The following is an 11,465-nucleotide window of genomic DNA, read 5'->3' on the forward strand; positions in this document are numbered from 1 at the left end:
CCTGTGTTGTTCAAGGGTCAACTGTATGTACAATTTAATGAGCTACTTTTTGTCTTTGTAAGGCACAGCAATTCTGGTGATAGACTTGGTAAAATCAGAAAGCAAAAACAACTAGTTCAAATATGCTACTCTTTGAATATGAAATTCATTTTATAATTGGGTGGGTCTGGTTTTTGAAATGGTTTTACAGTAATGGTGATACATTTATATTAATCTCTCTACTGTGGCTCAACAAAAGTTTTGTGGATTATAGACTAATTCATATGTGACGTTACCATGGATAATAAAAACGTTAGCTGTAAATTTTAAACTGAATCAGTTTAAGTATTTCAGCAAGCGTAATGAGGTAGGTGAAAAATTCATTTCACAAAAAATTCTGCAGCAGGATTTCTTATGATACAAACAGAGCTCAGGAAGAAGATGTTTTTCATGGGTTTCCCCAACCCTTGTCCCTGAGAAACTGGCTCAAAAGGAGACCATGTTTATGAAAGGGAGGGCTGGGGTCTCTGCCATCCTATTATGGCCCAACAAAGCCACTGGGGCAAAAAGAAAACCCCTTTCTGGCTTGGAGTGGGTACCATACGGTGGAGAGAGAGTGGAGAAGAGGAAGGAGGGCAGCGAAGAGTGAGCCTCTTCATAAAGAAACTTCAAGAGTAGGAAGAGAGAATTAGCAGCAGGTACAATAAAAAGTAAACGGTCTTGAAGTAAGAGCCTTAACAAGGATTAAGTTTTATGGAACCCCCAACTAGAAGGTAAGTTTCCTAAAGAAAGATTTTTATTTTTTTACTCCTGTACTCCTAGTACATAGAACAGTGCCTGCACATGGTAGGTATCCAAAAACTATTGTTTAAATGAAGCTTTTTCCTGTGTAAAATCCTATGCTACACCCTTTAAGAAAATCTACACTAAAAGCTTGAATTATTCTTCCACATCTCTGGGTATATTTTTGTTTTCTCTGAATACAATTCCCTACAGATTCTGGATCATTATGGACTACAGGATTTATGCACTTTACACATCAGTTTCTCTCTGTAAATTTCCTTTATTTAAAAGCTTTCTGACTGTTAGTTGATTCACATGGAGATAGTTGCCCTGAATTTGTATATTTTTGTCCCTTTTGCATTGTCTATAGTATTACATTATTGTGCTCATAATATAAATTGCAGACGTAATTCTCTTGACCACATACTATCTCTACAACCTCATATGTAGAGATTACTATGTTAAAAATTATTTATATTTACTAAATATGTAAATATCACACACACATACATGACATATAATACTGTTTACATATTATATACTTTTATTTATACATATAATTATGTAATACATAATACTAAACCACAGGGCTGGAAAGCATAGGTAAACCGGTCATATTTCTAACTTCTCAAGCAGATAACTGTTGTTACACTTCAATTTAAAACTACCTTGGATGAGGCCAAATAGAAGATTTTTTTTTTTAATAAATTTATTTTTTAATTTGTTTTTGGCTGTGTTGGGTCTTTGTTGCTGCACACAGGCTTTCTCTAGTTGCGGCGAGCAGGGGCTGCTCTTCGTTGTGGTGCACGGGTTTCACATTGCGGTGGCTTCTCTTGTTGCGGAGCACGGGCTCTAGGCTCACGGGCTTCAGTAGTTGTGGTGCACAGGCTTCAGTAGTAGTGGCACGCAGGCTCAGTAGCTGTGGCTTGCAGGCTCTAGAGCACAGGCTCAGTAGTTGTGGCACACGGGCTTAGTTGCTCCGCGGCAATGTGGGATCTTCCCAGACCAGGGCTCGAACCTGTGTCCCCTGCACTGGCAGGCGGATTCTTAACCACTGCGCCACCAGGGAAGTCCCGAAAATGGGATTTTTTTAAGTGAAAATTTTAAATATTTTTTTAGAAAAGATTTAAAGTATTTTTTAAAGGAGCAGTTAGTTATAAAGAGCTGAGGAGTTACCTACTGATTAATTAATGAATTAATTCTTCAAATGAACTGATATAATATACATAAAACACTCAGTGTCATTGGATTTCAGTTTTAGATATCAATTATTAATTATCTGTGAGGTTCCAGGAACTTTGTATATGTTGATTGAGGTGGATATTACAATTTTCATTACACAGGTAAGGAAACAGAAGCCCACAGAGTTTAAATAATCTGTTCAAGGTCACAGTTCTATAAACTGGGGAAAGAGTAGTTCAAAACACCATCATCAGAGGCCAGATTAATATTCTAAATGCCACTGAAAATTACTTTCTGCACCTTGCTGCCCTCTCCAGCTCTCCCCACTACTATTATTGTACTCTACTCTCTAAAATGAAAATAGGCTTTTCTACTGAACTCCCTTTCAACTTCCCTTTTGTAAGATTTTTGAAATATATGTACAATTGGGAGAGAAATTATCCATGAACCAGGAGGAAAAAAATTCATAAGAGGTCACATGTTCCAGTTCTGAGTCAGATTCAGTAAATCTACACAACTGAATGCAATTAATGTAGAAAAAATGATTGGGCATTTGAAGGTCCTGAAAATTAAACAGATGCAAGAGCACGGGAGAAGAAGTCCAGAATGGGAAACACTATGAAACCAGAATCAGTTTCCTAATTTTTCTCTGGTATCTCTAGCATGATACTATTTCAAGGCAGCCTGACACACAGTAGCAAGTGCCAGATGCAGAGAGATCAGGAGAAGCCCTCTGGTCCTGGCTTAAGCAGAGGCAAAGGGGAATCGCTGCAGCTCAGAAAGAGTTGCAGAATTCCCCAATATTTTCTCATTTTCTCCATTCCCTCATGTTGGGGAAGAAAATACAGTTTTTAAGTAAAGGAATTAAATATTTTTTCTATTGTGCATATTTAATTATTCAAGTACCGAAACATATATTTATGTACCTATTATAAAGAACTAAGAAAATGATTCCAAAAATCAGGAACATGATCAAATTTTCAGATGTTTTACTTCTTTTCTATTGAGAAAACTTCTTTGAAAACTTTTATAAGTACATAAATGTCCAATATTAAAACAATTCAAAAACAACTGAGACAATAAATTTAAAATAAAAATTAACACCTTCTGTAGCCAAATCTAAAGGGGGTATTTCATATAGATTTTTAAATTGGATCAAGTTGCTAAAGATTTTTTTTAATAAATAAATATTTTTTAGATTATGACATTAAATCAGGTGTCTTTTAAAAATTTTCTGTTACAGTACTATGCAAGGGTACTTAGCATAGCAGAAATTTGCAAAAGGATGATTAATAGGATATGCAACGTTCCTACAAGGATTTTCCAAATTATTAGCTCATCATTTGAGGTTACCACCTCCAAAATGAGTGTAGCTATGTCTTCAACACTCCACTCTTACCAAGAATATTTAAGAAAGTCAATTTGCTACATATATTACTAAATAATATGGTTCAGTTTGTTCTCATGTGTAAAAATTATGAAATTTTCATCACGTTGACACTGAAGGAAAACTACGCATATGTTTCACAGAGAGCTTCAGTCACACACAGAACACACCCAGACACGTATAGGTTAAGTATACCTGTATAAAAGTTTGAACAAATTGATTTCCAAAGTTCCTTCCTGCACAAAGATCCTACAGCTCAGCAAGCAAATATGGTGATTCTCAAGGAGGCGGCGGGTAGCTGTATAAAAGAAATCTAGAGCTACTCCAAATAGGACTTAGCGCACAGCAGACCAGGTGAGGCTCACGCTGCTAGTGCACTCTGAGAACCACTAGGCTAGAGAACTTCCTTCACAAAGTGTATGAGGTTCGAAACCATTTTCCAAGCAATGCTGACATGCCCCTCACCCCCCAACACACGCCCAACTTCGGATAACATCCATTCCTCACTCAAAAAAAAGCCATCTTCTAAAAGAATCACATTTTTTTTTTTTTGCATCTTTATTGGAGTATAATTGCTTTACAGTGTTGTGTTAGTTTCTGCTGTATAACGAAGTGAATCAGCTATAGGTATATATATATCCCCGTATCTCCTCCCTCCCACCCTCCCTATCCCACCCCTCTAGGCCGTCACAAAGCATTGAGCTGATCTCCCTGTGCTATGCAGCAGCTTCCCACTAGCTAGCTATTTTACATTTGGTAGTGTATATACGTCAGTGCTACTCTCTCACTTCGTCCTAGCTTACCCTTCCCCCTCCCTGTGTCCTCAAGTCTGTTCTCTGCATCTGCGTCTTTATTCCTGCCCTGCCACTAGGTCCATTGGTACCATTTTTTATAGATTCCATATAAATGCGTTAGCATACGGTATTTGTTTTTCTCCTTCTGACTTTTAAAAGAAACTTATCTTAATAAATTCAATTAAACCTTCAATTTACTAATATAATACCTACCTAAGTTTTTTCCTCAAACCTCATTTGTAAACCAAGGTAAACTTCCTCTAAAGTTCAAGAGAAATCCAAAATTTGTAAGATTTTTGTTTTAAGTGATACATTCTCATTCTCGTAGGAGTACAGAATGAAACAGTAGTAACTGTAAACTTCATAAATATCTAGCACAGTAGTTAAGAAAACACATTATAGTGAAATGTTATAAAATCATATTCCTTTAAAAATATGGTCACAATAATTTTGTAAAAATAATTAAAATGCTTACAATAATCTGCACAATATGGAAAGTTTTGTTTTTAAAAGTATTTAAAATCTAGAGAATATGCTAAAGTATAAATAATATTTCCTTTTCAAATTTTCTATAAGAAATGTATAATAGATATTATAATCTGAAATGAAAAAAATAATAGAAATAGAACTGACAATCTAGACTCTTATAGTGAATTTAACTAAAATGACCTGAGGTTCATAATAGATGAAAACTTTACACACCTTTCCAAGCACAATTCTCTTTACAGACTTGAAGCCAAAATCTTGGCTCCTGTGGTGTATTGTGTTAGTTTTATGGGTTTCCTAGTCACCAGGGAACTAGATAGTTGAGTGGGCTCAGTATGAATGGATTAAAGTCTGATGATTGTGAAGGATTCTGTCATTCCTGTTCCACACCTTGGGAACTTAATATGTTGCTGTTACATGGGCTGGAATTAAGAAACTATCCTACTCAAAAAGCAATTACAGAGGCCTGCACTAACAAGATAAATTTAGCTCTGTTACTTTGGAATAAAACATGCAGTAGAAGTAACCCAGAGACACATGGAATCTTTCATTAGAACAATACATGGAATATATATTTAATTATATATTTGCATGAAATTAATCCTACAAGAAACTTGAGAGAAACGGTGACTAATTTTCACGATGAACAAATGAAAATGTTGGCAAAATCTAATCAATTTATATTCTGTTTTTATAATTTATACAAACATTTTTCTTGTTTTAGTCACACCATGGTTCCTTCCAAACAAAAGGTCTATGGTAGGACATTTCCTTCTTTTTAGCAGGAGGTTGGTTATTCAGCTTTATTTAAAAACAAAAGAATTAGATTAAATGGGAGCAAACTGATAGTCACAGTTGATAGATAACTTTTATTAAATGTATTAGCTTAATTTTTTTAAAGAGAAAATCAGGTCTCTCCATTTTAGCTTTCAGAGGAGGCATGTTTTTGTTACCTGGAGTACAAAAAATTCCAGAAGAATAATATAATCATGATGTTTATATAATACATTTTAGGAAACACTACCATGACAATCATGATATCTAAAAGATTGCCAGATAATGCCTTATTGTGTCATTTTCTGGCTAGTCTTCTAGCATTAAAAACTGTAACAAAACAGGATGTCAGGTGACCTACAATTAAATCATTTTGATAAACCTTACATGTATAAAAACAGCCATTTTAAAATGTGTTATCTGCAAAAGTACATATATTTATATCACAAAAAGAATCCTTCCTACCTAGATCCCCATTTCCCTTCTCAAAAGGCAGCCACAGATACTAGATTTTTTGTGTCCTCCAAGAGGTTTTCGAAGCAAACACAAACTAATATGTATGCCTTTTAATACAAATGGCAGTTTCCTATATACTGCTTTGTATCTTGTTTTTTCATTTATTAAAATTCTTTGATGTTGATTACATTTCAGTTCAGATAACCTTATTATTTTTAAAGGCTGCACCACAGTTCCACTGGCTGCTTGATGAAAATTTAAATTGTTCCCAAATGTATGCCATTACAAACAATGCTGAAATAAATTTACATATTTTGTGCACCAGTGTATTGAATCCCCGGAAGTAGAATTGCTGGATAAGTTTTGAACATTTTTATTTTGACATATATTGTCAAACTCTTTGCCAAGAATCTGAATCAACTCACATACCAGACAAAAACGTGTTACATTCCTAACACTATGTTTTATCAAAATTTTGTCATTGTCAATCTGAAAGGTGAAAACATTTCAGTTTTATTTTCCATATCTTGAGCAGTTTTTAGTCTTTGCTTAAAAGTCATTTTCAGCTCCATTTCTGTGAACTGCCTGTTTGTCATGTGCCCATTTTACTGTTTGCTAGGTTTTTTTAAAAGTTTCTTTTCAAGCTGCTCAACATCACTAATTATTAGAGAAATGCAAATCAAAACTACAATGAGGTATCACCTCACACCAGTTAGAATGGGCATCATCAGAAAATCTACAAACAACAAATGCTGGAGAGGGTGTGGAGAAAAGGGAACCCTCTTGTACTGTTGGTGGGAATGTAAATTGATACAGCCACTATGGAGAACAGTATGGAGGTTCCTGAAAAAACTAAAAATAGAATTACCATATGATCCAGCAATCCCACTACTGGGCATATACACAGAGAAAACCGTAATTCAAAAAGACACATGCACCCCAATGTTCACTTCAGCACTATTTACAATAGCCAGGTAATGGAAACAACCTAAATGCCCATCAACAGAGGAATGGATAAAGAAGATGTGGTCCATATATACAATGGAATATTACTCAGCCATAAAAAGGAACAAAACTGGGTCATTTGTAGAGACGTGGTTGGATCTAGAGACTGTCATACAGAGTGAAGTAAGTCAGAAAGAGAAAAACAAAATTGTATATTAACGCATATATGTGGAACCTAGAAAAATGGTACAGATGAACCAGTTTGCAGGGCAGAAGTTGAGACACAGATGTAGAGAACAAACGTATGGACACCAAGGGGGGAAAGTGGCGTGGGGGAGGGGGATGGTGGTGTGATAAATTGGGAGATTGGGATTGACATGTATACACTGATGTGTATAAAATGGATGACTAATAAGAACCTGCTGTATAAAAAAAAAATTTCTTTTCATGTTGTTTATATGAATAGTATTACAACTTTATTTTATGTTAAGAATTTTTTCTCAAATTTGTCATGAATGTTTACATTTTTGCCACACATTTTTTTGGATTTTTTTTGTAGTCTAATTTTTGCCTGTTTTACTGATTTTGAAAATGTGATAATACTCAGTATTGTTGATAATGTGATGAGAGAAATATACTCTTACAAACTTTTTGAAGGACAGCATCTCTCTCATCCTGAAGAATGAGTACTATTAAAGTGATTTTAGGACAATGTTACTGAAATATATAAAGAGTATAAAAACTACTGTATTTTCTGTTTTTAAAAAAGTTAACAGGCTGTGAAATCCCTCCAGCAAAACTTTTCAATTGTGTGCCTATAAGAAACATCATAGCAATCAATACTAAGGAAGTAGATAAAGGAAGGGATTTTCAAAGAAAGAACCTGAAAGAGAACATTCAAAGAGAAAGTAAATGAAGTGAACAATATGAAAAGCTCTGTGAAAGAAAATATATTTCTTCTACACTGAATGATAACTAATATATCCAGAAAGGAATTATATACCTAAATTACTAACTACAATCTCAAGATCTTTACTATTTATTATTTTATTTTTCCTATTATAAAAACATCACTTTTTATTTACAAACATGTTTATAGAACAAAACATGAATATACATAATAATATATGCATACCTCAGAGCTATTGCATGTTCAGTTCCAGACCACAATAAAGCAAATACACATATATACATATAAATATATGTATATATACACACCCACATACATAAACATTTATACATACTGTGGTTCAACTTGTTTTTTGTTTGTTTGTTTTTGTTTCAATTTATAATATACTTTGGACATATTTCCACTTTAGAACATTTAGAACTATCAAATGTTTTAAACTATTATTATTCCACTGTAGATGTACAATTAATTATGTAACCAAATTCCAATCAATGGTTACAAAACTATTCCCAAGTTTTCTATTACAAACAATCCTACTGTGACCATCTTTGACACAGATTTTTATTTGCACACTTAGGAGCACAATGAATTCCAATAAGTGAATGAATATTAAAAATTTTAAGTTACCACCATAAAAAAGTTTTACCAATACATTTCCACTAAGAGTTTGTTAATAGTATATTTCTCTCACCACACTATCACCAAAACTGAGCATTATCACATTTTCAAAATCAGTAAAACAGGCAAAAATGGTCTTACTTTAATTGCATTTTTCTGATAATTAATGTGGCTGAGAGTCTTCATTCCCCTTATCATTTGTGTTTCTCTTACTTTGAATTGACACTTTTTATTCTCAAATTGGATTGTTGATCTTAAAAGTCCTTAATGAGAGTTCTAGGCATATTAGAAAATTAGCTCTTTTTCTGTTAACAATTTCCGTTTGTATCTGTTTTGTTTTGTTTTTCTTGCATGCAAATGTTAAGAATCATGTCCCTACATGGGCTTTAGGTTTTTCTATCAACCTCAAAAATGCTTTCCCACATGCTACACTCACAAACATTCATTCAGCTTTTCTTCTTTTTTAGGTTTCATACATTTCGACTTAAATTAGTAAATCATCTAGATTTCATTTGTATGTTAACAGTGAGGGAAATTTCAAGTTTTATTATTAGGTTTCCCAAATAAACACCTGATCGTCGATACATGATGGATTAAATGTATTTATTCTCCATTCCCTATTTTAAATGTATGCTTATCAAATGTCAGCTTTCCTTTTATTCTTAAATGTCTCTTCAGTTTCTTTGATTTGTCTGGTAGTAGATCTATTCCCTAGTGGCCTTTTAATCACTACAGCTTTATAAGACCTTTTATTATATAGCAAAATCCCCGTATATATGTACACATATGTACATTTTTCTTTGAATTGAAATCTTCCTGGCAAGTAGTTGTTTTTCCACTTGAGCTAAACAGTTGCTTTAAAAACAAACAAAAAAAATTCGGTTAGGATTCTGTTTAATTTATATGTTCTTTTAGAGAAATGATACCTTTGTCTAGAAGAATGTTATGTATTTCATTGTATTTTTATCTATACATTCTCATATATAGTATATTTTCATCTATGTCCCTATAGCTTTATGTCTTTTTTTAAATACGTTTTTCAAGTTATTTCATGCCAAACGGAATGGTTTATTTTGTTCTATTTTCCAGTTTATACATAACATCTATTGATAACTGTTAACGTGTCCTCCTGCCTACCTCACTGGCCTATACAACTCAACAACGTCATAAAGTATGATAATGAGCATTCTTGGCTTTTCCAAATTTCCTGTAAGTGATGCTAGCGTTCCAAGGTTTACCGTGATAGCGAGATAGATGGAGGGTATCCAACTCGTAATGTAGTAACACCCAATATAAAATATTAAAGCTTTACCCTTTTAAGTAGGTGGGAATCGACCTTAGTGCATAATATCTTCATCTCTGTACTAGTTTGGGTAGATAACACACTAGATACGCAACAAAGTAAAAACTCAACTAAATTGTAGGTCCTAAGACCAGAAAACAAATGAAAGAAAATTCTAAGTCTTGAAACATAAACGTTTTATTTTATAGAAACAAAGCAACTGTGCGCCGAAATAAATTACCACCCGCCCCCCAAGTCTGCCTGACTGCCAAAGCGAGAGTTGGGTTCTCTCCTGTAATCCCCGTCTCTCTGCCAGCAAAGCACGTCAAGAAGTGGCTGCAAATCCTTTTACCTGCGAGTCGGCCAGGCCCGGGTCCGCAAAGCTGCGCGGAGCGAGCGCCCGCCAGAGACGCCAGCGGAGCCGCGTCCGGGGCAGGAGACGCGGGAAAGGGGCGCAGCGCGGCCGGGCAGCGCAGCCCGCTCTCCGGGGCGCGCTTCTCCGCGGCCGGAACGCTCTCCCCTACACAGCCTCCGTCCCCGGGCCACGACCGCCGACTTCAGATCCAGGGCGCCCCGACCTCTCACCCAGCGCCGGAGACGGCTCGCTGCCAGCCAGGCCCACGCGTCCACCTGGCAAACATGCGCCGAGCGCCCCGAAACTTCGGAAACCACCTGGGGATGCGGCGCGGGGCGCGGCGGGCGGGGGGGCAGCCAGCCCAGGACACCGCGTGCCCCCGCGTCCGCCGGCCTCGGGCCTCTCCTCGAGGCGCCCGCGACCCGGCTCTCCGCCCGCCCGGCCCCACTCACCTCCCGCCCCGCCGTCCGCTCGGCACTCGCGACGCCAGGCCTGTGGTCTGAGTTTATCCAGGGAGGACAGAGAAAGGGGCGGGGCGGGGAAATGGAGAAGGAAGAGGAGGATTTTGAAATGAAAAACCACACAGAGCCCCGCGGGGGAGGGGTCGGGGGCGTGGTCCCGCGGGCGGGGACCCTCCCCGGGGCGCCGTCTCCCCGCCCCGCCCCGCCCTGCCCCGCCCCCGCGCTGGGAGCTCAGCCGCTGAGGGTCCGCTGCCCCTGGAGGCTCGGGCCGCCGCTGAAGCCCGCTTTCCAGTAAAAATGCACAGGAGACAGGAAAAGAGGGAAAACTACTTGTCACCGCTCACATGTGAGGTGAAGAAAAAGATAAAAGCAAGTCGACGGTTGCCTCTAATCCTAAAGGCACTTTCTAGAGCCTGTGAGGCAGGGCTTCGTGGCAGAGATTAAAGAGCCCATAAAGGAAAAGAAGAAACCAGCCTTTCGTAAGAGCCCTGTTAATTTGCGTCTGTCCCACCCCCCAGACCCTTGGCTTGGAGAATTGGCCTTGGCGATGCAATGCGGGCTGGAAACAGGCGCGGGGCCCAGGCATTTGTTTTCCTTTCCACTGGATTGGAGGAGGCCAGTTTGATGTTGGAGGGAGGGAGGGAGGAAGGGGTGCCAGAAAAGAGGAGTGGGGGAGCTGGGTCGCCTATGTTTTCTGAGAGAAAAATGGCATTTGTTAATTACTGTTGTTAGGCACAAGTATTGGTTTCAAACTAATGAAGTTTAGATCTGTGGTCCATGGGAAGGAACACAGCCCACTGACAGGAACTGAGGGAATCTAGATATCTCTGACCTTATAAAGAATCAGAAATGGACAGAAGTAAATTAGATTAAGTTCTGAAGAGTACTTGGCAGTGCCCCACTATGGGAGAAGTTTGGATAGGGGAAGGCGTATGGGAGTGGAGTTCTGGAATTTTCCATTTTCCCCTTATGAATGCTATCTGCTACTGTGTGTGTGAAATAGATTTTAAAAATTCATATTGCATTTCTCAGTAGTAATTGCATGGGGCATTA

General features: G+C 37.5%; 1 protein-coding gene across 4 annotated transcripts in view; it reads right to left on the minus strand.

Moving 5' to 3' along the window:
- Positions 1–10,777, minus strand: part of PLSCR4 (phospholipid scramblase 4) — a 37,955-nt gene extending 27,178 nt beyond the window's left edge. The window contains exon 1 of one of the 4 annotated variants that reach the window (XM_007188098.2): positions 10,404–10,502. The gene's annotated coding sequence lies outside the window, so the exon portion shown is untranslated. Of the gene's footprint in view, positions 1–9,948; positions 10,021–10,403; positions 10,503–10,756 lie in introns of those variants that run through there. The other 3 variants (XM_057546034.1, XM_007188097.2, XM_057546033.1) reach the window with 3 other exon arrangements.
- Between the last annotated feature and the right edge of the window lie 688 nt (positions 10,778–11,465).

Source organism: Balaenoptera acutorostrata, chromosome 4 (genome assembly GCF_949987535.1).
Source record: "Balaenoptera acutorostrata chromosome 4, mBalAcu1.1, whole genome shotgun sequence".
NCBI lineage: Eukaryota > Metazoa > Chordata > Mammalia > Artiodactyla > Balaenopteridae > Balaenoptera > Balaenoptera acutorostrata.